The sequence below is a fragment of the Spodoptera frugiperda genome, chromosome 20 (genome assembly GCF_023101765.2).
Source record: "Spodoptera frugiperda isolate SF20-4 chromosome 20, AGI-APGP_CSIRO_Sfru_2.0, whole genome shotgun sequence".
Classification (NCBI taxonomy): Eukaryota; Metazoa; Arthropoda; class Insecta; order Lepidoptera; family Noctuidae; genus Spodoptera; species Spodoptera frugiperda.
Genome location: NC_064231.1, coordinates 6,267,505 through 6,295,440, shown reverse-complemented (window position 1 = coordinate 6,295,440; position 27,936 = coordinate 6,267,505). Strand labels below are relative to the sequence as shown.

Genomic DNA, 27,936 nt, shown 5'->3' with positions numbered 1-27,936 from the left:
CGAGACATCACGTCTCGCCTCTCTCGTAACAAATGACACCACCCACTATATTATTGACAATCGGTGACGGACATTCACGAAACCACTCTGATTCTGACCCACTAGATCCTTTCAGTATGATAATATTACATCAATATGTCGTATCGTGTTGGGACCCGATAAACACAATGATATTCAGGAAGACAGTCGTGACGGAGAAAATGTGATAAAAGAATCATTGCATAAGAATGACCTTTGATCGACGATATGTTTTGACCACATTGGCATGTCAAAATGGTCTGAATGCTCCAGTTTTTAGAACAAAACAAATGAGGTCTCGTATTGTTACGAAATAATAAGTTGTATAAATAAGGAATAAGCATGAATAAGTCAGGTCTTAGATAGAGCTTGCGATACGTAACCAAAGCACAAACAATGGGTCGCCTACTCGCTAAGACAATTAAGTTATAATAATTGTGACCTATGTCGACACGCATGGCGAATATTACCTGCACCATATTAGGACCGTTTAACTACCGGTTGTGTATTTAATCCCGGGACTGATTCACGACGTGATTATCCTTATCAATGACAGAGACGCGTTCTCGCCTACACCAGTCGTTCGTTCAATTGTTGTACATTTTTGGAAGTAAGATATTTTCATTGTTACGTTAACTCATCTTAAATCACATCTGTTTAAGTTTCGAAACGAATACTTTAAGGTTTGAGTGTGCAGTGTATCAGGGCGCTCGTAAAAGCTCTCTACGTACCTGGCTGGTCTAGTGAAGTTTTCGTAATGTGTTGTGACGGAGCTCCGCGAGGCACTCGTCGTACAATAATAATATAGAACGTGAACGTCTGTCCTATTATAGTTAGTGACAACACTAAACACGTGTTAGATTTGTTTATATACTTATACTGTACTAGACTGCTGGGTCTCCGAAGCTGATTGACAGTGACTCACTTGCTACGCACGAAACTCATATTCACAGGATATGGAACAATTTATGTATCACCACGGCTGAGTACTGAGTAATGTTTTTGTGATAAGTACCCATGCGTATTGTTACGCAAGCTCCTAAGTACATCTCACGAAAATTAACTATTCATAACAAGCAGACGTGGAAATGAAAGTGGAGCAACATACCTTAGACACTTGGATTAAATAATTTTACTATGATTGCAAACTGTAGCGATAAAGTAGGTACCTGGAGTAAACTGCTTGTAATAAATATTGTTGATTAAACACAGATTGAATGACTCGTGTCGAAACTGATACATGAAAAACTATATTCACAGGACTGAATCGTGTTGAGGAAAAACTTAAAATGTGATTGTTTGAGACATTGAAACTAGTGGCAAAGGTCGTTGACCGGCAACGACTTAGCAAATAGTGCGTATCCTGGATGACTGGGTGACTACATGAAAGAATGCAGGATGAAGGTCGGAGAAACACGCGTACTGGCCGGGATGAGTAGACGACGTGTGGGTTACGAGAATTAAGGCCACTACCACACTGATGGGCAATAGCGACACCGGCATTTTAAAACTTATAACCGATTTTTCTGAAGGATTTATTTTTATTACGTAATTTTATGATAGAAGGAAAATTAGATTATACTAACTCTGATGGAATTTATATTGACTACAGATCAACTTCCACATTACTACGAAGTTCAAATATTTATCATAATAACGTTACCTTTATTTTCATAACATAACATCTATGTTATATCAATAACTAATAGTGATTATTTAATGTTGTGAATCCAAGAATATATTAAATACTATGTCTTGTGTTTGTATAATTAAAAGAACGCCAATTGTGTGCACTAAGAACGTCTCCATTGTGCCGCCTCCGCCGCATTCCTCGACGTTTCCTCTGTCATTCACAAGTTTTTTGTTTATTCCTCAATTTACAATGATGAATAAAATCTTCATTGAATAATTGCAGCCACGTCGTCGTTATATTGTTTTATTTTTCTAATGACACACGGTGAAATTGGAATCAGACGAGAGTGCAAGCGAACGTTGAAATTCTTATAATGAAATGTCAACTATTGCACTCGACAGTTTTACTCGAGTGTTGGTCAGATCTTCACGCATAATTTGCAATTATGATCCTTAATATACTTAGTTGTTTCGTACATGTTCTACTGCTGGCATTTAGATACTAGTAGCAGTTTCGACAGAAAAGTTCCCATGCGTCCGCTGGCGGTTATATAATATTTTAGAAGAAGACCGCGTCAGACATTTGACCTCACTGAGCAATACCGAGACGTGTTGCACTTACACACGTATGTCTCTGCTTTTATATCTGACTTTATGGAATACTAGACCGCGCTGCCATGTTTGTTTATCTCATTCAAATCTGTGTAAGCATTTTTGAATTTAAGTGAGGCTAAAGATGTCGTAAATAGTTCGCGGGATTTGATTTTGGCGACATGTCTTCATTATGCCACACCTTTTATGGTTAATGATATTGTTATCTGGCCCAAATTTATAGCACGTAGCTGTCGTAGCTAAGTCTTACAATCTCATTTATTTTAATAACTAACCAAAGGTTTATTGTCATTATCTTAAATGTTAATAGAGTATTAATGTAATCAAATTTATCTTGTTTGTAATCTATCAACGAACCAAATCCAGCGAAGGACTACATTATGAAAAATGTTGCTCAATTTGTGATGAATAACCAGTAACCTATTGGCTACTGTGTGGCTGTCATCGTATATTTTATCAATTCACGAAACCACTATACGAAGTGGAATCATAGAAATTGTTTTGGATTTCGTCATAGTAGTGGTATGTGGAGAGATGTCCGCGTTTCTTACGTAACTTATGTTTTCCTTTGACAGTTTTGTTGAAGTTTTGCTCCAAAGATTCCTTTTTTATTCTCTTTCTACAAGCGTTGCGGCGCGCCGCTATCGTTGTAAGTTTTAGAAGAAAAATGTTTCTGTGTCGAAAGTTTCTTCTGTGCCAAGCAGTAATTGTGTTATTTGTAAATATCTTTTACACTAATCTTTCACATGTTTTTGTCGATTACGTGTTATTAAAGATGTAAGAGTAAATATGCATTGACTGTTTTCTAAAAACCCCATGTAAGTCCGTATGACATATGTGCGAAGCGAAACTTAGAAAGCGTAGTGTTAAGAATGCAAGACTATCATGATTCCACAAAATGTGGGAAAAATGTCACTCTTCTTTTGGTTGTTCAAAATTTTCTTTTAAAATTATACTTAATTATTATTTTTTGCTTGTGAATTATTGAGTCATCGTTAATTAAATTATACAATATGGCGAAATGAAGCCAGTGTTATTGGTGAAGTTACAATCAGCAACCGAGTCAGATTTATAACTACGCTGGGTGGTAATTAAAAGTTTTGTCATTCAATCCTCCGCGTGATGTTCACAGCTAGCGGAAATCGTTCCCATGACCTTTCGTTTGGTGGCCGTACGCTAATCTTTTTATTTACGAGTCAGCCACTTGCCTTCGGTTTACGTACACATGTACTTATTAAATATCATTTATTGTGGTTTCTAAATAGGTCGAAATGCGCAGATGTCAATTTGTACTTCGCAATAGATAAATATATGACTTAATATCCGGTTTCCGCGTAAGTATTGTATGCAAAAATTTGTATATTTCGTTTAATAAGATTGAATTAAAATTATTGGGTTACATACTTACATATGGACCGTAGTACAGATCGATCGTAATGTAATAGGTTGAATGCCCTTCAAGCGAGCTAAGATATGGTCTCCCGAGGTTATAATTTAGACAGTTTATTAGATCACAACCGCAGACAAGTAAATATCTGTTGAACATTTTATCATCGCTATATTTTGTGCCATAATTTACACGTTTGATATTCAGCTGACAGGTAAAGTCGTCAATATCTAATAAGCTATAACTTAGTACATAAAATTAATTTATTAGTTGTGGAAGGGGAGGTCGCCTGTGTCACGGAGAGTTTCACAATAAATCACTGCAGTTATCATTTCATGCCGGTTTCTGAACTAAATATTAACAGTTTTTTATTTAGCTTTTTACAATATCTTTACTGGTTTAGATGAAAATTTCGCAAACAGGTGCTGTTTTAAATTTTCTAATCGAACAAAATATTACTTGTTTGGTAATATAAATCCCGAAATGCTTGTCTCTATTAGTAAATCCTTATTACTCCGTTTCTCGAGGAAAATTACACGCTTTCTTAAATCATTCCAAGACTTAGTTATACGCGGGTAAGAACCGTGAAACGGAACTAGTAATAAATGTCAGTCAGTGACAGTCAAAACCCATTTGTAGAACTCGTAGACCTATGAAACTTTTACAGTGAATCAGAGAAAATTCTTGAATTGTTATAGAAGAGTTTCTAGTACATTGTCATCTCAGCTATTAATCTTTACCCATTAATCTTTGTAAGCCGCATCCACACTACACCGCATGAAGATAGTTACGACGTTTCTTTCAACACTTAGACAACAATAAAAAGAAAACGAATTGAATCGTATCACAAGCAGAATGCGAGTGTCGCGCACGTACAAAAAGTAAGAATGCAATAAAAAGACGTAATATGATATAATTAATGTTGTACAATTTGTGTTGTAGGAAACTTCACGGGCGAGCAAACAGCGCGTGCACGCTACGTGATGGTAGAGTCACCACGACTTCCGTGCGCGGTGAGAGCGCAGGCGCACACGATCTCATCGACAAGGGATGACGCGCAAATAGCTGCAACACGCCTCACATCGCCTTCGTCGCAGTCGCATGCAGCCAAAACGTGAATGAGTGCACACGTACAAGGGAAATTAAGCATTACATCTGAATCTGATTTATAATTCATCCGCAACTACAGCGCATACATTTATCTTACATGCATCAAGTAGACTATCATACTTCGAGAACATTCTCGCTATAAGAATTCTGAAAAGCAAATATTAAAGATTGTTTATTTAAAGAATGCTATTTAATTAGCAAACACGAACACGAACTGCCTAATTGTAGGCAATAATGACATAATTGCGTAAGAAAAACCGTAAATGTTCAAAATTAAGGGAAGTTATGACAACATTATTTTGGAAAAATGTGAACATATAATTTTAGGTTCCGTTATACTACTTAATAAAGTTATTATTTAGCTTATTCATTATATGGCATGGGAGGAGATGTTTGTCAAATCTCAAGAGACAATGCGGCGATATGTGGGGCGTAACTCTGTCAGTGGCGATACACAAACAATGGAGAAAGCAGTGCATCAAACGAAATCATCATCTTGAGAACATGAACACAAACGTACATACAAGACAAACAGACAGTTTAATCACTCTCATTGACAATTTGAATACAGTCACTAATGACGAGCTTGAACAAATATAGGCTTAGATACACTGTATTGTTTGCAGTCGTAATTGGACATAAACCTTTAATTAATAAAGTAATTGAGAAACTTCTCTTTTGCATTCTGAGATCTTTTTGTTTGTGACGAAAAACTCAAGCGTTAGTTTAAGTATAAAATTTCTTATTAAGTCAGGGTACGTAACGTTACTAAACATCAAATTGTATACAGCAATGTATAAAAAGCTGGTGTTATTCATCCTAATATTCCTAACGTAAATAGCCTAGTAAAAATTAATACTATCATACTCTAAAGAAAAGTAACGTGAAAAACAGAGAGCTAAAATATTTGTAGCGAATTTATTACTGACATAAAAAGGGGCCTTTTAAGGCACATAAAAGCTGGAGAAGCCGTTTTCTTCCAATGCATTATCTACTGTTTTTAGTGCTCTGTCACAAATTGGACCTACTATTACTGATGCTTAAGTACAAGAAGGACCATTACAGTCACAAAAAGATGAATTTGTTGATAAAAAATTAGATAGAAATTAATATTAATGAGTGTAGGCTCCAGGCAATTTCAATTCAATCCACAACCACAACTTCTAGCCCGCTGGAGCTAAAGGCCTATCACATAAACGTTCCTCCATACTAGCCATAAAATGTCAATAAAACTTGAACCGTAGAATAAAACGCTCTCATGAGTAGTGTATATCAATGGAATTCCTATGATTCATTCATAGGATGCGGGGCTGCGAGCAGTGGGTGGGTGATGTGCGTACAGGCGCGCATCGACTGCAAATCATTGTGGCTCTCCAAGGGCACAGTGCGAGTATACTGTCTTATTGTAACCTTCAAGGCCATTTTACATCATGTATATGCATAGATTGACAGATAAATTGCCTATGTTTAGATAGATGGGCCCGTCAAGTGTGAAGATGAAGATTAGACACGTACAATGGTAAGTGTTAATTTAAAAAAGATGATGTTGGTTAATTTACATTGTTTTTTCTGACCACTCATGGTTGTATTGTGGTTTTTGGTCAAACATTGTGCCTGCCCTACCGTGGTGTTGCATGGCTTTCAACTAGCGTGTTGCTACATTCTTCTGGCTTTGACCGGGTTAACATGCGATGAGTTCCGTTTAGCCACATGCACTTGTAGTGTGGTAATGATTTTCAAGCCATGATGAGCCCAATCCAGCTGTTGTATATGAGTAGTCATTATTTGCAGGTTGCAGGCGGATCTATTGGCATGTCCGCTGCTGCAGATTGTCGTGACGGCGCGTGACGGTGGCGCGGCGCGGGCGCAACGTTGCGCAACAAACAACGCACTCAACCCGCTTTTACTCGCCGCTCGTTTACATGGAACGCGTCAATTACGTAAAATTGTATCAAAAATTGTATTCACGTACCAACTACCGCTGGTATGTACTTGCAACGGCTAGTTACCACATCTCTATAGAAAACTCGATAAAGTAATGATTGTTATTTAATTAGCAGTTTACAATATCTGATACAAGTGTAGATATCGGTTATGAAATGGTACATCTCATTGTAAATATTCATTCAGGTCTAATAATAATAGGGCTACACGGCCGGTCATTAAAACAATAATAACACGTTATGCCGGTAGTGATATAGCTTAGGATTGTGTAACATTCCTTTTAGGGTTGCATAATATAAGGAGTATCTATCACACGAGTATTGAGTGTTAATATTTGTATAAGCCCGATTTCAGAAATGGTCCCATTTCTCTTTTGTCTTCAACTCACTGTAAATCCGTTTAATTTTTACCTGTGACGCTGGAAATGGTTGTTCAAAAATAAATAAAAATAAAGATAATTGGCTGCCTAATTAACAGATAATTATATAAAATCACTAACTGAACGACATTCCTTGGAGCCATCGTACTCTATAATAAAACAACTACCCATCGTTACAATCAGTACAGTCAATTGTTTTTGGCAACGGAAAAGTGTTAATTTGAAACATTTGCAGTAGTAAATCCGCGCAGATGGAGCGGAGTCTACTTATGCAAGACAACGCTACTTTTACTTTCATCGTGACGCGGCATCATAAAAAACACAAACGTTTTTCTCACAATAACACAGTTTTTGAACCGCAAACGTTGTATAGGCGAGACTCGACCCGGCTAGTGCGCGATACTTTGCATACACTGACATTGGCCCTGATATTTGAACCATAGTTTAGAGTGATCGATTATGTCGCGAACCGAGACTTATGCAGCGATAATGGTAATTATGTAGCCATTAGGACCCGTATGGTGATAATTTTAAGCACAAGAGTGTATGACGTCATCTGGTGGCCGGTTATCACAACACAACCCACTTTACGACCACATAAGGGTTTGTGGTACAAGGCTCTTTAAAATTCATGTCGGGATCATTTTAATGGAAACGGAGTACTACGGAATGAAAAGCGTAAATAATTTTAGTGGAAAATGAAATGAAGTGGAATATACTCTCTCTTTAAATGAAGGTACGTACCGAGAGATTAATTCGAGAAATTTATCAGAATCCTTGGAGCTTAACGATATTATTTGAAACTGGCTAATTGTAAGTAAGTCGGCTGTAAGCGTGAATGCTGAGCCTGAGACAGTAGATTAGACTTCAGACTAAAATTATGTAAAATGTTAACAGAAATTTCATGTTCAATTATACGTAAAATGACAATCGTCGAATCCAAGTCGAACGATTAGGTAATCTCGAGATAGTATTGTTATAAGAAAGAAGTTTAACATCAAGAAGTATTACAATAAAGTATCACACCGGCAATTTCATCTAAAAATCGAATAAATCAAGTAATGCGTGTTTTGTAACCGTAACTAAACATTAATTAAACGTATTAGGTAAACGAACATTTCTTCAGAAAACAAACAGTGCTTCGGTCGACGTCGCTTCGCCCTTGACATTTCGTTACACTTCTCCGGTCTCGGCATCGCTTCAACAGACCTTTAACTAAATGCCTTCATCTTCCAAACGAATATATTTCAAATCTAAATTGTTACTAATTATTCACGCTCACATCACTAAAAAATTAATTCTTTATTTTTTATATTCTGATGACAGGTAGATAATAGCTAGGTTATGTGTTTGACCTAAGCTCCTTCTAGACGTTTTCTTTATAAGTGCCTTAAGTCTTAAGTCAGATTGAGTGAACGGGTTTGGTGTAGTTTTATGATGCATCAAGATTCGCAGATTAGAAGTCTCGTTGTTTTTATTTTTGTAATTAATCTTTGGACGGCCTTTAAGGAGATCAGCGCGTAACAATATTATTCAAGTAGCTCGAAGATATTAACATTTTCGGATTCAAGGTTATCGGTGTAAAGAGCAACAGTTCTTCCAAAAAATGTATCGAATCGAGAAACAAACTTGGTTATTAAGAAATATCTCAATTTGCTTAAAGTTGGTGCCTTTTCGAAACACTCATTAAAAATGGCTTTCATAAGCACCTTTATTGTGAAGTGGGTTCATGTAGATTTTATTGTCACATTACAAAGTTAACGTCCTCTACTTAACTTGAGTCGTCCAATAAAGAGCTTTGCTGAAACGAACGACAGAATACAGTTACAGTCACTTTTGTGTGTAAACTTAAGGTATAAACGTATTTGGTTACAAAACTACAAAAGGTTTGTTCAAGCTGTTTGAATTCCTTAAGCAGGTTATACTGTCAGTAGAGGGTACCGGTGCAATTTATGTTATTTTAATAAGCTAACATGAAGTGAATTTTAAGATTGACGATATTTTTAATTACCTAAATAAAAACAATCATTTGTCGTGTTTGACTAACAGTTTTTTAATTATAAATGAAGGCAACATTCAGAACGGCTGCAACAGTTGCTATGTGCACACGTGCTTTGTTAAGATAGACAAGATAGTGTAATATTAAGGACAGTGCTGTACCGGTATGTGAGTTCCGGTAGCCGCGGTACAATCGGGCACACAAGGTCGGCGCCACTCGCGCCCGCTGTTTTGTTGCCTGTCAATCACTATTCAACTACTCACACCTTTGCGTGAACAACATGTTTGTACGTTCCACTGTTAGTGCTAGACTTTAGTTTCGGATTAGTCCTGTTTGTATTTGAAGCTTTGGAACCTTGTTGATGTACAAAATATGAGCTCTTTTTTAAAGTGAATGTAGTTTTTTGCGTGCATGGAAGTTTTGTTTCAGCTTTCGGTTTGCAACGACTTCCAGATCGACCGGTTGCAAGTTCTCTCTGTGATATTTATCACGTTGTCTCTCCATTTCATTTTGTCCTTATTATCTAAGTTAATTGAATTAATTTAAACGCAGCGCCATTTACTATGGTAGATAAATTAAGATTTTGATCCCAAATTTATTATTTACTTACGCCTGAAAAACAAACAATATCATAATTAAACAGCTCTTTTACACGTTTAAGTGAGGTTTATATAAAAATGTCGTCTCTTCAGTGAGTACGATTCCATAGATAATGTGTTTAGTAAATATATGTATGTACGGAATGTTACTTTCATACAGTCAGTATTACATGTACAAAATTCAAACTTGTGATTGCAAGTTTTCAAAGGTTTTGCTAAATTTTTGTTTCAGTGTCCAATTTCCATTAGAATCCAATGATAATAATAACTCATGGTAAATTAATTTACGGAGGGATTTGTTGGGAATCATGGTCAATTTTCTGAGTTCAGTGTTGGACAAAAAATACATATGATAGATGTTTAAGACTAGTATAGGGTATGATTGAAACTATTTTGATTCGCTTGATTTAAAAATAAAATTAATAGTGTTCAACCACCATAGAAACATTAAACTATTATATCTATAGTAGCCACTTTCGAGGCTGCCAATCAGATTAAAATTCATAGTTACAGTCATATGAAAATTCCCTAAATTAAAATGTAATTAAAACTAGATTAGAAGAAAATTGTCAGCGATTGTTTGTGTCACAAGGTCCTTACAAAAATGATTGTTTACAATTTTGTCTCCGTATTGCCACACGTAATACATATGTAAAGTCATATCTATGTCGAAATTGCACTATATTTGTACTGGGTTGCACTAAAAACAGCATTAGTTTTTTTACCATAAATAGTGAATATAAATGTCACTTTCGTAAGAACTTAAACGTGTCCATGAACATGACAAATTGTTGTTAGAGTCATTTAATGAGATTATTTGGTTTCATTCATGACGTCCCAATAAATGCATTCGTGATTAAGCCTTTTACAACCCAGAAACCAGACTCGAAGCCTCTTATTCCATTGCACTTGGGACCACTCAATCAATGCGGCACTAAATTGAACAGTACAAAAGTAATAGACATCGTAGATGTGCAATATAATAGATATTGATGTACATCTGATTGTTCTACTGAGCTGGTTTTACGGTGCTTGGTCCATATTCCAGCTGTACGGTTTATTTTGCAATAACTCGGTTATCCGCACTTTCAGCGCACAGTGAAAGCACTAAGGTAAGTGTGTAAGTAAGCCGAAAGCCTTGTCCTAATTAACTACGACAAAATCAGGTTCCACAACAGGTGCTAACTTGAACAATTTAACCGGACATAAAGAATTATTACTTTTATGATAGTTAAGTTTTAATTACTTTATTTGTTAATTGTGCTGACAGAATATTTATAAGGCAGCCACCAAAATTTATTTCCGACTGCGGTATCATAGTTGGTATCTTATTTTAGTGTTCACTTTCGTACGAAACATTTTAATAATGTTCAACTACTGCAATAAAATACATTAACTTGCTGTTTTGATGATAATTAATAGAGTAGTAACAGCTATTTCGTAGTTTCGTGAAAGTTTCAAATGGTGTAACTATCTGAATATCTATACGCCAGTATTATGTGAAAACGTATAAAAAACGTAGTTACTATACGAAACGGAGTTTGTCACAACAAGTTTTGAAACGATCCCGGTGTGGTTTTAGACGAACGCGTTGGTTTTAGAAGCGGAACAAATTGACAATCGAATTACGAATTCCTGCGTCGGCGCCACTATTTTACAAACATTACATTCTGACTGCAAAGTAGGTCGTGACAATATGGTTTTGAATGTCTGATGTTACCATTCGCAGGGAGTCATTAGCGATCATTCGTACAGCGCCGACCATGATTGATGACTTTGATGAGTATCGATCGTAATAATATCGCAATCACTTGCAATAGAATAGAATTATTGTTTTGTAAAGTTGTATGAACATTTAATAAGTTCAAGTGGAGCGTAACAGTGCGGCGGTTTCAAAATGTTACATCTAAACTTAGTAACACTCTTGTTGTCGACAAAATCGTTTCAAATCAATCTCATGTATCGATTGTTCCGCAGTAGGTGATTTATCTAATGGCCTGGCTAGACAGCTTAAGATACGGCAGCACCAGCGGAACAGTTATAATAATTACCAGCAGCCAGTCGTGCCTTACATCATGTACTTATACATTGTTATGTACTAAAAAGCTAAGCAATTAAGCTCATAACAAGACGTAGTTTGTTAGCAGTTATAATCTTATTAAGTGAATATTCTAGGTACAATGTGTACTTAATACGTGACACGTAAGGGGGTCAATGAGCAACAACACCGTACGGTAATCATATAATACTGTATTGAATAAGGTTTTATAATCTCACAAAACGTAACGTGCTGTAACGATTCAATTCATTTGAGGCAGAAGGGAGGATGGCTCTCAGCGGTGCTTACTGTGCATGATGGCGTGCAATGACTCCGTCTTAATTAATTGCACACATGGCCGTCAGTCGTATTACAACCCATTACGGCGGAGTGGTTCTTATCACAAGACATTTGTAAATGAAGCTAATTTTAGACTGGCGGCGCCGGCGCGACCAGCTCGTTGACCTATCAACTTGCAACTGAGCCATTCATTCGTAATATTTAATTTCAATATAATTACATGTCAGAATGGTGTTGCACTTTCAGCATTATTGCCTGCTTGCCTGAAATGTATTATGAAACTGCAATAATAAAGTGGTTTAAAGCCTCTAAATATCTATTAAGAAAATGCTTGATATTGGTGAACGCTGCAGTCGCATAAAAACGTGACAAACTGCGAATTTGTAAGCGCAGTTCGGTGCGGCAAACTCTCTCTAGATGTAATATCAATTTGTCCGATGGCCTTGGCACACTAACGTATTAGAGTTTCTCTCAACAAAATGGGGGCAGAACGTTTTGTTTGTAAGTTAAGATGAGAGCGTGAATCGTCCGGGAAATCCTAGTTGCAGCGTCGCGTCGCGTCAACGTAACACCTTCATCGAGCCACTCATTAAACCGTCTGTGCGAAGTTTGTCGCAATGTCTGTTCACCTAAAACATTTTGTTTACAATGGTCCTTTGAACGGCGGTGGTTTGTCAATATAACTTGTTAAAACAAATGAGTGGGTACGTGCTAATTTGGTGACTGACGTTATAAGTGTGTCGTAATTGCGAGTACTTAGCACGTTAGTGGTTGAATCAAAGCACTATATCTTAAATAAGTGCTTGTAAGATTAGACAGATACTGACACGTTAATTGTAAGTTGGTATTATAACAATGCATTGGCTCTCAGCGCACAAAACCAATAACATGTGACTTTCATAATCCTAGCCTCATTTCTATTTGATAGGTACATAGAAGTAATTGCTACGCATGACAAAAACTACATTGGGGTTGGGGTCGTGTGGCTACTTAGCTTATAAGTTTCACACTATTCATATCTACAATCTACATAATATATTACGTGTATAGTAGGTATATGTGCAATAATCCTAACTTTTGGTTGAGAGGCCTCAGTTCAGAATATAGCCACATACAATATTTCAAAGCAGATGGATACAGGAGTGTTACTAGTGATTTGCGGTAAACCGTAGAAGAACAAATCTGTCATACGTAAGTAGCTAGACCCTGAGTAAAGTAACTTGTAGGTTAAACAAATATTGGTTTCGCCCACTTAACACAGAAGCTACTGTGCCAAATGTTATAGAGAGAAAGCAACTTATATTGGATGTGGCAGTCTTTTGTCTCTATCAGCATTTGAAAAGAGGGTCAACTACCCGAGGGGCATAGGATTGACGTTGAGAGCTCCCGCGTGTCTAGTTGTCGAATTATGAATGGAAATATTTGTGGCATTTTGGTAAAGGGTTTACTTTGTATAGGACCGACACTTTTCATTGTTGAGATGTTGATTTTACGGGTATAAATAAAATTGTATAATAACTTCTAGTGACATATAAGATTTGTAACAGACAAGGGAAGTGTTTTCTGTGATAACTTAAAGATTGATAACGCTAAATGAAACGAAATAGGTACCTATTTCGGAATCTTTCTTTCAGAATCCTGTCAATTAGTGCTCCAATAGACAGGTTAGATGTACGATATATGTAAGTATCTTACCTCAGTATAACACAAAGCGCAATGAGGCCGTGTGGCTAGTCGCTGGCCACTCGAGAGCCCGCCCGCATGGTGTCGAGTGTTCACGTCATAGCACTACCGCGCGACACCGATACATCCGGCGAATCATGTCCTGGAACAAATACATAGTGGCCGTATTAGTATAGAATTTAACTTCATATTAAGATATATTGAGGTTAAGCAATATTTTATTGGTATTTATGTCGGATGTTTACGTTCTGTTTGTTTCAGGAAATAAATAGGGAGTTGTTCTGGGTGTATGGCGATAGGAAGAGGTGTATGTGGTAGGCTTTTGATATGTATGTGTGGCGATTGGCGATAAAAAATAGTCTTATTTCTCCTACTTCTTCATGGAAAACTGTCATATTCGTCATTTATGTCATTGTAAAGTATAGTGAAATCCAATTAATGTTACACAATACGTGATATTAAAAATAAATAAATATATCGACCTATTCATATATCCTATTATTAACTCGTAGAAAAGTTAATAACAAACAAATATAAGAACATAGAAAAGCAATTACCGGCTATGTAACAACAAAACTGTAAGCTTTTGTGGTATAATTAATTGTTTTGAAACTCCTGTATACTGAAAATCAATACAATGGAATTGGCTTACAATTCTGCACGCGCCTGTTGGTCATTTGTTTTGTAAAATAAAATAAATAATAAATAAATAACTATTAGTTTTACTGAGATTAGATATTGTTCAAATAAAGCGAGTTATGCTAACTCTAATCTCTCTAATCTCCTGTTGGTCATTTGTTTTGTAAAATAAAGGTAGGTGACTAAAAGTTGTATTGAAAGGGAACTAGTTTTACAGGGCACTCACCCTGCGACCGTGAGCTAAGGAGCACACGGAAAATGTAAACTGGGTTATTATATTAAAAATTGTAATGTTGTATGTAAAATTCGTGTGGATGATAGCACATCCTTGTTGTAGTTTTAAGAAGGTGACATACATCGAGGAAAATTGGTGCTGATATTTTTAATATTTCGATTTTGTTACAAGATAGATACTATTATGATTACCAAGTAAGCGCAGTGGATAGTAGGTTAATCTGTTTATCAAAAATCTTTGTAAGGATTTCAATTTTAAAAGTTTTCATTTTTTCAACTTTAATCTAAAACAAGCATAAAATCGATAATCCTATGAAATAAGGCAGAATGAAGTATGTTAACCTGCTGGCCTCTGTAAACTATCGACATAAAAACGATATTGATTAGCGTAGCCCACAGAAAAGAGAAATACTGGCATAGCCACTACGCGTGGCTACTACGCGTAGCCACTACTACGCAGTAGCTCAGTGATTGACTTCTGAAAGCTATTAATAGAACAATCATGACGTCGCTGTAGGTCACGGAGTCGTTACCTATGGCCTCAATGGGGGTCACTTGTCGAGACTACAATGCTCAACCTGTCAAACGCATTCACTGATTGTTGCCTATTATCTGATGACTTTTACATAAGTTGGAATCATTATAAATTATACCTCTAATGTTGACGGCGACAGCGGACAATGGCAATCAGATATGCCTGCCGTTTTATAACTATCAAATGGCAATATTCTAAACGTACAGACATCGTACTATTCTATCTTAAATAAACGACGTTTGCGACGATGAAATCCTTTCAAAGGTCACACGAATTACGTAATAGGTCTGCTTAGCCGACTTTTTGGGAGGCGCACGGGAAATGCCAAATAGTCAGAATACGTATCTATGGGGACAAATCAAATTATTTGCAAAAATCTGGTTTTTCTTAATGGGCTATGGCGAAAGAGGTTGGGTCATCTCATTAAGGTGATTGAGAATGTTAAAGTTGATAACTCGTCGAATGCCATCCGACCGGTTGATTTTAATGCCGGCGGTGCCCGCGTGCACGCACGGGCTGTGATATAATTTGCTAAATATATTATTGTTCTTTTTATTATCCTTTAATTTGTTTCTAGGCGACTGACCAGCCATAAGTGAGTGGGCGAGTAAACGTCGTGAAAGTAGTCAATGTGTCAATAGGTAACAAATACAGACAAGCAACGAGGTCGTAATTAACAGATCGATATCAAATATACCCACACATAATTGATTTTTAAGATAGGTATGAGTACGATAGCGAGATCGTTTTTCTGGGTGACCTGACTATTGTCCGGTGAGGTGGTGGTACAAAAAGCCGGAGTTTCAAGGCAGGACGCGGGGTCGCAGGCCGCACGCCCCGACCTCGCTAGCCAAATAACAAACCAATCGCATAATGTAATAATTGCTCACCTACCGTGAGCAACTAACACACAATACGTAAACAATACTAGGAAAGTTATTTTAGCTCGTTTACCACGCAGGGTGCCGGCTATAGATAACGTATATGGCTCAATCTTAATAACAAAAAGTGCTGACGGCTGCACTCCACATAACTGGAGCACATTGCTGCAATTAATCGAATAACTATTAGTTTTACCGAGATTAATGATATTGTTCAAATAAAGCGAGTTATGCTTTGTTAACTCTAATCTCTTGGACTAGGTGCTTAAATATGTTGTTAAGTAATGGCTAAGTTGAAGCATATGTAAATCGGATTACTGTTTACCTTGCAACGGGTTTAAAGATTGGTGGGCAGATCAAGTAAATGTGCAAGCTCACAGATTGCTCACCGTGTGTGCACTCCATTAGCGAAACGAATCGTAATTCATGTTATTTGCACGTTTCATCCTCATTGTTAAGCCTTCAAACCTTGACGAAACAAGATTAAGGCTATTCTTTGCACAATTCGGTAAGTGCGTTACAATCATCGAGTTTCCGCATTTCAAAATCAAACAATAGCATTTTTGGCCGGTAAGTAACACGGCAAGACGTGGCTGAAATAAAAACTGTTTGTTCATTTTGTTTTTTAAACGAGTTCTAAGGATAACGAGTTGTCGTTAGCTTATTGGATCGGTATTCGCGGTCATTTTTGTTGCAGTTTTCCTGGTGTGACAATTGCGATCGGAGGTATTCCTACAGAGTCGCGTGCGTTGCGTTTTCACTTAAATGGAGTTTCGTTAGCTGTGCACGCATTGCTTAATCGTCATCGTTTTATTGAACAATACATATTACGCTGGGTACACATCAATGTGATGTCACGAGTAGTAATGAATGTGAGTGTACCTGAGCGGTCAGTGCCAATACGACAGCAAATACTTGAAAGTTTAAAAAGGTTATGTAAAAATATATGCAGCACTGAATCTAAACTCTCTACCTTTTATCTACGAACATTTTTAAGCTTTAAGACTGTCATAGACAATTATTTAAAAAAGTACCTAAAGCTTATTTTACACTCGGGTAAAACTAAAAAGATATGCAGATATAAGAGGGCATATAATTTTGAATAAAGTATGCGCGCACATCTGCCGTAAATAACGGACTTAATTATTGAACTAGACATACAATGGGCGCATAATGCTGGCCGTGGGAAAGGAGCTGACATTTAGCTGTGAACGCGACCGAGCATCTTCGGTTACCTAACGACACGCCAGAGACACTACACCTCTTGTAGGGCACACCAATCATTCAAATGTTTAATGGTTTCACATTTACGTCTGATGGAGATCTGGTTATTCTACAGATATATTATTTAATATCTAAAATCGCTAAGCGGTGATCAGAATAACTGGCAGACTTGGGTGTGATTAGTAAAGTTGGAAATGTTACTTTTGCGTTTACTTTTGTATGTTTTATATGATAACACATACACCATACACTTAGTCTCACGCCCTGAGCCTAGCCTCTCACGCAAAACACAGACGTTTCTCTACTTAAAAACATATTTTCATTTTTATTACGTATTCCAAAGTAACGATACATTATAAATGATAAGTTCAATAGCGCAGTCACAACCATTTGTTATGTTCTTGTTTCACAAATTGAACAGTTTATTTCAGAACAAAATATTTCTCTACAGCATTGCTTGAACTAAAACTTTACCTATTTGTTTTACTTTTCGAAACTAATGGATATTGACGTTTTCAAGATCGAAGACAATAGAAATATTTCTGCTGGTTAGATAACGATACATCTGTTCCATGGTATTTACTAATAGTTATCAAACGGTAGTCGTTTGTCTTGTATTGGAGGTGTCATACATCACTAGTTGGTTCAACAGTGAGTTTACAAAGTAGGTCTCAGTAAAACAGTAGCGCTTCTCTATTGTCATGGCCACGAGATAATGTCAAACACAATTTGTAGTAGTCGAACATATTTGTACGAGTGAAGTTTCAAAATGCGTAAAACTAAACAACTTATGCGGCAGCTTGTAACGTTTTGCGATGGCTTGCGAAACGCTAGCGGTCCGTTGATGGAATGCACGATATATGTGCTAACTAATATTATACTTTATGTAAATAGAAAGGCATATCATTAACAACTTTAGCGTTCATTCATTTGAATACACTTTAAGTGACATTTGAAGTGAGTTAATTTGAATTAACCTCAATTTCGTTACAGTAACGATAAGGTGTTAAAAAGTAATGAGATTTTTCGATACGCTGCATGAACTGAGGTACTGAGGCATGAAAATATTTTATTAAGGAAAAATCTATAATATGCTGTATGAAACTGTTTTGTTTCGTGTTGATGTGATCGAATGACTGGGAGCCTAAGTCCAAATTAATAGTGATGGAAGCTGAAATGTTTATGTATGTTCTTTCACATGTTATGTAAGAGCGGAATCTTAAAAATACCTAGTAACAAGAAAGTCCTGAATATTTACCGTGTACAAAGTTGTAGGCTAAATACCTACTTAGTTTAAATTAACGCTGATTTCATTGTTTGCAGATAATTAGCAAAACATTTAATGACTTGACAGTATTTTGTTGATTGTTTATAAATAAAAAGTGAAACAAGTTATATTACTAGTATTTTAACATTATAAGTACAAGTCGGACTATCTAGTTCCTTGAAAAGATTATAATAAGGTACTTAACATTGGCCCTTCATTGCTCCTCAAAAGGAATAAAAATGTGTTTAACAGTCAATATGCGTGCCCAGGAATGTTATTAATTAAGTTTCAAGTATTTTATGCGTGTACCTCGGACATGAATGGTAATCGTGTAAGCTACTATGTACATATGTATAATGAATGGAGATTGAGATTTTTTTATGTTATAACAGACGGATCACCTGATGGTAAGCAATCGCCGCCGCCCATGGACACCCGAAACACCAGAGGCATTACAAGTGCGTTGTCAGCCTTTTGGGAGTTAGGAATTTAAGGGTTGTTGGGGAATCGGGGACTGGGAAGGTTATATTTTATTTCTTTATATTTCAGGTACTTTTATAACGTACGGCGTATGTCAGTCCCATCATACCCTAATATAATGTTGATCAATGTATCATGATCAATCTATGAAACTTAATAACATCTTCTCATAATCATTAGAACTTGGCTTTGTTAGTATTCTATGAAATGTTCCGATATCAATCTCGTTCAGTTTTAAAGCTCTGAATTACTTCGTCCTGTCAGCCTCATATTTAACACATTCCGTCATCAAATTAACAATGATGCTAATCTACAAGATATAGATATGTAATTATGAGATAAGAATGAATCACAAATTTTATTATTTTCGACCTTTTTATATTGACATGCAGATTTGAGCATCAAAAAGCTCTAAAATACTTTGACTCGGTCTAGAATTTCAAATTGTGATCTCGACATAAGTTGTTTATCTTGTAACCGCTAACTTAAAAAGCATTAAATGTTTATTTAAAGCACTACTTGAAAGTAATACCACTTCATTACTAAGATTCGTAAATCGTCTGCGATCTTTTGCGACATCACAAGATTAATTCAACAGGTTTAACAAAACCAATGACGATTAATCGAAGTAAATTGTATGAAGTTACCAAAACCGATTTCTTAACGTAAAATTGCAATTAAAATTCTTCAAACTGTTTGCGCATTATAATTCCAGGCGTAAATTTAATTATTGTAAAGGTTTAAGTGGTAAAATTTTTACTATAAGTGAAATGCGTTGAAGATTCAACTTGGAGGCTTAACCGATTAAGTTGATTAAGGCAGTAAACCTTACCGGAACTGTTTCAGATATGGAGTTGTGTAAAATCCGTTGCAAAATGTAAACATGATCAGTAAATTACTAGCTTCGGCGCAATTACGCCGGCACGCAACACTTTTCTGTGCATTTGCTAAACCCCGCCTTGGTACTCGTTATTTCATTATGTTTTTTATGAAACTTCTTGTAGTTCACTAAAATCGTTATGTACCAGATAATTGCTTTTCTGTGCGAGTTACAGTTTTTCCAATAAACAGTTACATTATTCTTCAATTATTACGCATCATAAGCGTGTAATCTTTAAGCCAGAGCCTTAATCGTAAACCGATAGTACATTTTTAATATTTGCCATATTATTATGATTTCAACATTTATTTTCGTTGCGCGCCAATAGTAGGTTAATTGGGTTTGGGTCGATTCACTCGTTTTGCGAAACAACTATCCACCTGCGACAAACATGCCTAAAGCTATTTTTTTTTGGCTTCGTTCTTTAAAGGTCGCCATGAATCGTCTTCAAAGGTCAAATGTTTAAAATAGTTATTCATTCAGTCAAATATTTTAATTGGTTGTATTCATCTCGTATAATATGTACCAGCAATAAATTGGGCAAACAAGTCTAGCCGAGTTTCATTTAATGCTCGGAGACAAAAAACATTGTCAACTAAATGACACAGACAATGTAGTAAGTTTTAAAAATAGTCATCAGGTTTATTACTGCGCTTGCTCGAATTTCACTAGAAACTAGTCACGACTTCTTTCAACTTCTGTTTGCCACTGAATTTTTACTTTTTGTGACACCTGGCGGAAGCCTACCGTCACGATACAGCTATTAAATCCGGCAGTCTATTATTGCGTCAAGTTGAATAACATTTTAGCTACGCCTACCTGCACTGGACTGCTACGAACACGGACGTTTATTATCACTGGCTAGCTCAAGTTCCGAGCGCGACTTCTCTTGATCTGGGACTAGTAGACAATCCCAATAGGTACTTCATTTGCCTTACAACTTTGTAATCCAAAATGCTTAAATTGTAACAATAAAATGCCACGATGAACGCTCTGCTGCATTGTGCAGCTTAGTTTTATTGCTACTGAAAATATCAGATGATCGGTTGCGAGGTGCAGCGGAAGGCGAATGGGTAAATATGTCAAGAATGCCGATGTGTAAAGTTTAAATGGAGGAACAATAGAGCGGTGGTGGGTCGCGTGAATATCGCGGTGTTACACTATGGAATGCGGTGCTATTTTGAAAGGGGCACGTGCAAGGTCAAAGGTGCAACCGACAACCGACAGACAGTTGTGTCAAGCAAGATATCCGTTCTAATAACTACGTCTGGAGTTTATCATTGTCTTGCAATAACACTTGCACACTGCGTTGGTGATAATTCATTTGTATTATTGTACTCAATCACCCCCGCATTGATCGACTTTATTGACACGCGTAATTATATCGTTGTTGTTTATAACTTAACTCGTAGTGTACCCAGTTCGAGCTATTATTATATTTTTCTTAAGAAGGCTATCTGCAGACGAATGTAAATAGATTATGTGGTTTGCAAATGCAGTTTGACATTGTTGAGCTTAATGATAGAAAGTTGAGGATGGGAATAATGGGCGCAGTCGTGACAGACGGCGATGGCGATAACTTATCACGTGGACACTTGAATAATTAGCCGCCTGCGCAACGCATTGCCATAGAATGCGCGGATCATGGCGCATGACGCTTGTAACGAGTGCAACACTGTAGCACAACCTATTCAGAATACAACACACTTCTTTTATTTGTTCCAGATGTTACTCTGCTTAAAATTGCAAACAACTACAAGGAAAAACATTTTAAATCGCAATCAAGTAATTTACTTTGAAATTGGGTTTCATGACTGTAAAGTTTCTTGCTACGAAAACGAATAAAGCCACACGATACTTCTAAGTGTTTCTTCTTTGGATAGTCTTGGCGAAAACGTGCCACAAAATTCAAAGAACCGTATACTTTCACTATTTTTATTTATAAAGCGTACACGGCCAAAAATAAATATTTTATGGAAGGCAGTTTAAGACAACTATAACCATATGTTGCCCTATGGTGCAAAAGTTGAAATATAAATATATTATGAAGAGTAAAAGTTACGTATGCGTCGCAGCAGGCGGCGAGTTTGCAAATAAAGCGAAACTCTGCGAATAGTGATTAACTAAAATGGACTTATTTGTAACGACATTGGTTTTCAATTACAATGGCTGGTATGGAGGTGGCATGCGGTGCGGCGTCACCGCTGGAGTATTTACACACGGTGTGGGTCGTCGACCCGCGCATCTCCGCCGTCGCGTGAGCAACTGCCCCGTGATTACTTATCGCCCGTTATTAATAGCAAATAATAATAATTTCATTGTTTGTACACAGTACTACTGCTTTAGCAAAATATATTTAGTCAATTAAATACCTATCTGTTGATAACTATTAATTTATTAGGTAATAAATGTTGGTTAAACGTACCCTATGTATGTATGTATGTATGTGTTATAACACACTTCTATGCCACTGAGCAATGTTATTCTGAAAGCTTGTCTAATAATTTTATAGTAGCTTAGTATATGGATAGTAAATGAATTATGAACGTACTGAAACCATACTGAAGTCTAGCTACATGAGAGAATGGTAAAACACAAACAATTAAATTTTACTGCTAGAAATGACTGTGGAGACAAGACGGGTACTAATTCCTCGTGGTTTCATTTCTTACAGTATAATTACTGCAAGCAACTCTGGCTGAGTGTTGTGCCATCAAAAATAGGACAGCAATTCTCGAGCAGAAGCAACTATTTAATATAATAGAGGATCTTTGTAATCTCTGCCTTCAGTGCGCAATCTCGATTTGCGATCAGTTCTGATAATACGTTGGTTAGAGTAATCAACTGCATTGTTTGAAAATTAGTTTTTACATAAGATTTACGTGATATTTTTCAGGCGAATTATGTAAAGTAATTTTATGATCTCAAATCACGGTAAGCCGGGTTTATATTATCATGTGAACAGGTTTAGTTGTTCAAAACTGAGAATATTATGACTTCCTAGAGATTGAAAAACTTTATGTAAGATCTCATAGTTTAAGATGCACTATCTTTTTGTATTGTTATTCCAACAATTTACGATGTAATGAATACCTCAAATTAATCACGTATAATATAAAAAGGCCAAGGTTCGTTTGCACGTCAAGATGCTGCTTAAAACGGGTTGTCGTGTTAAATAGGTCGTCTCCGAGTGCGGTGGCACGTACAAGCACGTAACGTTGCAGTTGCTTCACCGTGCGCTTGCGTCAGTAAGCACGCGGCGCTGGCGCATCGCGGGGTGTCTTCCGCGACCCGGCGACCTTCACGATCGACAAAACCAAGCACGAACTATCCAATCTTTTTTCTAGCTTAGAGAAAGATGTCTGCATGTTAGATGCCGAACGAGGTCGACAAATTAACCGGGTACAAAGACAGTTGTACTCACGTCAAGTCAGCTGTTCGTTTTGCAATCAACATATTCGGCTTTTTGAGTCATGCTATAATATTTTCGCGATAAAAACTCGTTTAGCATAATGATGAACTTTAACTTTTTGCTTATGTTAATTAAGCCACTGATGGAAATTCATTTAGCAAATTAACTAGTGTAAAATTGTTTTTAATTAAAATGTTTCTAATCAAAACATTAGGAACGCCGATTCAAATACAATTACTAGACAAAAAGTTCGGAAAGCAATTTATGATTACAAAAAAGTGAAGGCCGGGATGAGTCAAAGTCATCAGACATTAGAGAGCCGCCTCGAGGTCGCTGGTCGGTGCGGCCGGTGTGTTGGCCGCATGCTAAACACCTGTCGAAACACCTCGTTATCCAATGTTGCTGACAGAAAACATATATTGCACTACTACTGGACAACTGAAGTATTGTTGAACCATCTACAACAATGTATTGTGTACATTGTTTTGTTATTAGATTGGTATGATAATTTATTATAACATTCTTCAGTATAGTCAGAAATAAATGTTCGATTATAAAGTTATATTACTGACTTAGGTAACATTTAATTTATCAATTGTTAATGCTTTCTAGTGAACATTTCAGTTGACGCAATCAAGGTTATTTTTTGAATTTTTTTAGGTAAAATATTTTTTAAGCTTTCTGCACGCGTTGGGGTCGTGGAAAGTGTTCAGTGAAGCGAGACGCGGGTGCGCGCATTTATTAGTTACGCCACGACTTAGAGGTCGCCGCTACTTGATTGATCGCTTTAATTTCAATTATGTATATATATCTTTTTCAATGATTTGATAACGATTAACAGATTCAACGATACCCATTAAAGTACTTAAACCGGTCCAATTTGCGATTGGTAGTTCACAACCAATTTCCTCACATTAACGTTCGCGCAATTTCATAAGATATTTAGTGCTCCAATATTTTGAAACGTTCGAGTCACTTAGTTGAGATCTATACAAGTTTATTTGCTTTATTTACAATTTTATGTATCGTATGTGGTGTAACTGCTCCTATATGCTTAACATATTAGAACGTGAATGCAAGACTTTAAATGCGAGCAATATTGTTTTATGACTTCGACGGTTCTCGTGAATGCAAATGCTGAGGAATGTTGGTATTGCGTATAAAATCTAAATGTTTTGTTCTGCTACGTGACCAGACTGCCGAACGTCTGACGCGCAGACATTTCCATCTCCGAACACCAATTATAAGTAACATTGATCGGCGATAATCAATGTGTTTATCTACGCGGATGCACTTCAAACAAGGAAATGTTAGAGGTAAAGAAAATTCTTATGAATTTAATCAAGTTTGAAAATGCTTTATAGTTTTACGACTTGTATATTTATAAGGGAAAACGATTTAAAAAACGGTTTCGTTGTTAAATGTAACGTTATTGTATCCTGTTGCATTGCAAATCAGTAGGCAGGGGAAAGCAAAATAATCATGTATGTATAGATCAGTAGACGTTATTCGTGAGTGAAATATACATTGAGTAGTTGTGTTCTATTGCGGCTATTAGTAGTCAGTCTTGTTACGGTTATTTAGAATATAATAATACTACATAACATCATGCCTTTTATTTCCTAAGTGTTTGGCAGACTTGAACTTGTAGCATATAAGTACCTACTTATATGACACGCCTACGAGACAAGCCCCCTTTTTACATGTTACGTTAATATTAGTTCTATATTATTAGCAGCAGCGCGACAATCGCCGCGTCGTGTGTCGCGGAATGCTGCTCATGAATATGAGCTTCTAGCATGGCTTGAAACTAGTCGAGTTCCTCGTCAAACAGTTACGTGAGTGAGCTGATAACATAATAATTAATCTATATTATTAGGTTCCTAATGCTCTGATATTACTGAGAATTCTAAAAGAAAAAAAAAGTAATTACTCGAACCCAGAACTTTTTAAACGGTTTTATTTAGCTTGATCTGTTTGTTTGTTTAGGTCAAATTTAGTGATTGGCATTCAACCCCCTTACTGGCTTGCGATCAATCTGATATTTGGTACACACCCTTAATATTGATGACTATACCAATATAAGCCCAGTAAATCTATTTAGCATAAAACATTTTTTATTGTTTATTATTCTCTATAGTTGACAAGCTCACGCTTGTTAGCATACGGCGATGGAGGTGGTCTATTGTAAGATAATAAAGTAAAAAATAAATTACAATACCTTGAACTTGTAAGTAGATACAGTTTTTATAAAGCAATCTATTTTAGTTCCGTTCTTATTTTAGATTGATTAACATTATTTTATCATTACATCTGGTGATTGGACCATCAAATAACTAAGAAATTATTTCCTAGATGCAATTTGAAACTTGCTTTAATAATAATATCAATTTTTGAATTGCAGGGATGTAATACGTAATAGTAATTATTTATTTTAATATATTTTTTTAATCAAGAACTGGACTGAATTCAATCGAATCTTTGTCATAATTATATTGACAAAATGTCGTTATTACATTATTATTTATCATTTATTAGCATCATCGTCATCATAATCATCACGTAATCATCCACGAGGGTATTCCCCAAGTAATATATCTGCATCCAATTACTCCCTATACATATACTACATACTTACTTATACAATATTCATTGATAAGAAATATTGACTGGTAATTTATTTGATACATATAAAAGAGAAGAGAGATCAGACTATCATTGCCTACTTATATAGTCTAGTAAATTATTTACTTTTTTTTACGTAGGCAATATCTAGATTGATAGCATTACGCCTGTTTATCCTCGAAAGGATAAACAGAGTTATCGTATTGTTATTAAGTTCAATATAACAAGTGATGAGATAAATATTTAAACAAATACCTATTTTATAACATTTAAACTATATCAATTCGCGCGATTCATCCAATTTGATCAATTACTACCAATGTAATGCAAGCTTTAATATGTAAATGAACGCTGGAAATTGCATAAACATTATATGCATAATTTCACGTCAAAAATGTGGCTATGTTCGAATATTCATTGACACAAATGCATCTTGATTGATACGTAACCCTTTGCATGTTTCAAAGTGATAAATTTGCCAGTAATGTTAACTTGGTGTATGCGTAAACTGATTTTATGAATATCTAAGTTGGTAGCTGTTGTCACTGGCACAGCAAACATTATTAGGTAACAAATATCAATAGACAACGTAATGCTTATTTATATAGAACCTGTTACCACTGTTTCCTAGAAGTGTTCGCGAAAACTTATTTACCGGTTACACCTTGGATAGTAGGCTTCTGATATTTAAGATATTAATCAATCAGATTTAGACAAGGCTTCCAAATAAATCTATTTAAAAAACTTTTGATTAAATCTAGATAGAGGCTCTGAAGTAAGTACGACACGTGTCTACAAGAAGTTTGAAACCAGTTCTATGATCCGATTGCAAGCTGATTTAATCACTCGCTCACCGACTGGCCGGGTGACCACATAGCAGTCACTGGCGGGAAACGCGCGACCACTTTCATCACCTCATTAATAATATATAAGAATATCCTACAAAAACAACTACACAAGTGTATGGGCGTGCGTACACACACATATCAATAGGCATGGGAAGGAACATGTTCACAAGAAATAAACGGAAATAAAGATAAAACTTAGGTAGAAGGTTATATTAAATACTAAACAAACGTTGAAAATACTTACGTGCAAGTGAGCGTAACATCCAATATTGCCGGCAAGTACAACAACTATAAAATATTCAAATTCTCATTAACGTTATTGAACTTTTGCAACGTCATAAAATAATTCACGAAAGTTTTAGCAAATCACATCAAACTATCCAATAGGAAGCACCGAAAAATATTAGAACGCGACACGTAGCGGAAAACTTTTTCTAGTCTACGAACTGCCACTGGCGTCGGATTCGATGTCCGAAAAAGAAAAAAGAGCGATATGTGGTGGCGCGCGGCTGGAGTTGGCGAAACTGACGTACGCAGCGCGCAAGCGCCGCCAAGGTATTGTTAAAAGTTACTTTTACTTACGAGACTTGCGGCGTGCTTGCGTCTGCGCCTCTAGCCACTCCGCACGGGGACCTTGCGACCGTCGCGCCACCCGTTTCACTCTTTGTATGACCACGAAAGAGAAAAACAGAGGTCTCTCTCCTCCTCTGTAATACTACCAGGAAAATTTATGTTTACGTACGCCTAGGAATACATAAGAATATTTGTGCAAGATTAAATTATTGCTATGCAAAGTGATGGTCACGGTTCATTGAAATTTTAGGTGAGTATTGCCTTATTTCCTTGCGTGGCAGGGCAATGGAATGAACGGAAAAGTGATGATTACCAGGGCGTCAAACACCGTAATTGTTGCATGGAATTTATTAATTACTGTGAAGTCAACCTAATAACCAATATAATTTGCATTTTCCACTAATTTGTACCGAAGTATTTATTATACAGTAATAAGTAATAGAAGATAATATTATTTATATTCAAAGATTATATTGAATACTCATTTACATGCGCGAGCAATGTCACGTGAGATATAATATTAGTATCGACTGAGTGCATTAAAAACCTTGATCTGAAAGCTGTCTGTTACTAAGCAGTATATTTTATTTAACACGAGCAAGATTGATTAATAAAAAATAATTTAAAGCCCTGGATT

General features: G+C 36.3%; 1 protein-coding gene across 1 annotated transcript in view; it reads right to left on the bottom strand.

The window, feature by feature from the left end:
* LOC118282203 (mucin-5AC) overlaps positions 1–27,320 on the bottom strand; it is a 40,106-nt gene extending 12,786 nt beyond the window's left edge. Inside the window, exons 1-2 of the mRNA XM_035603165.2 lie at positions 26,971–27,320; positions 13,714–13,843 (exon numbers count right to left, since the gene is read on the bottom strand). The gene's annotated coding sequence lies outside the window, so the exon portion shown is untranslated. The remainder of the gene's footprint in view (positions 1–13,713; positions 13,844–26,970) is intronic.
* Between the last annotated feature and the right edge of the window lie 616 nt (positions 27,321–27,936).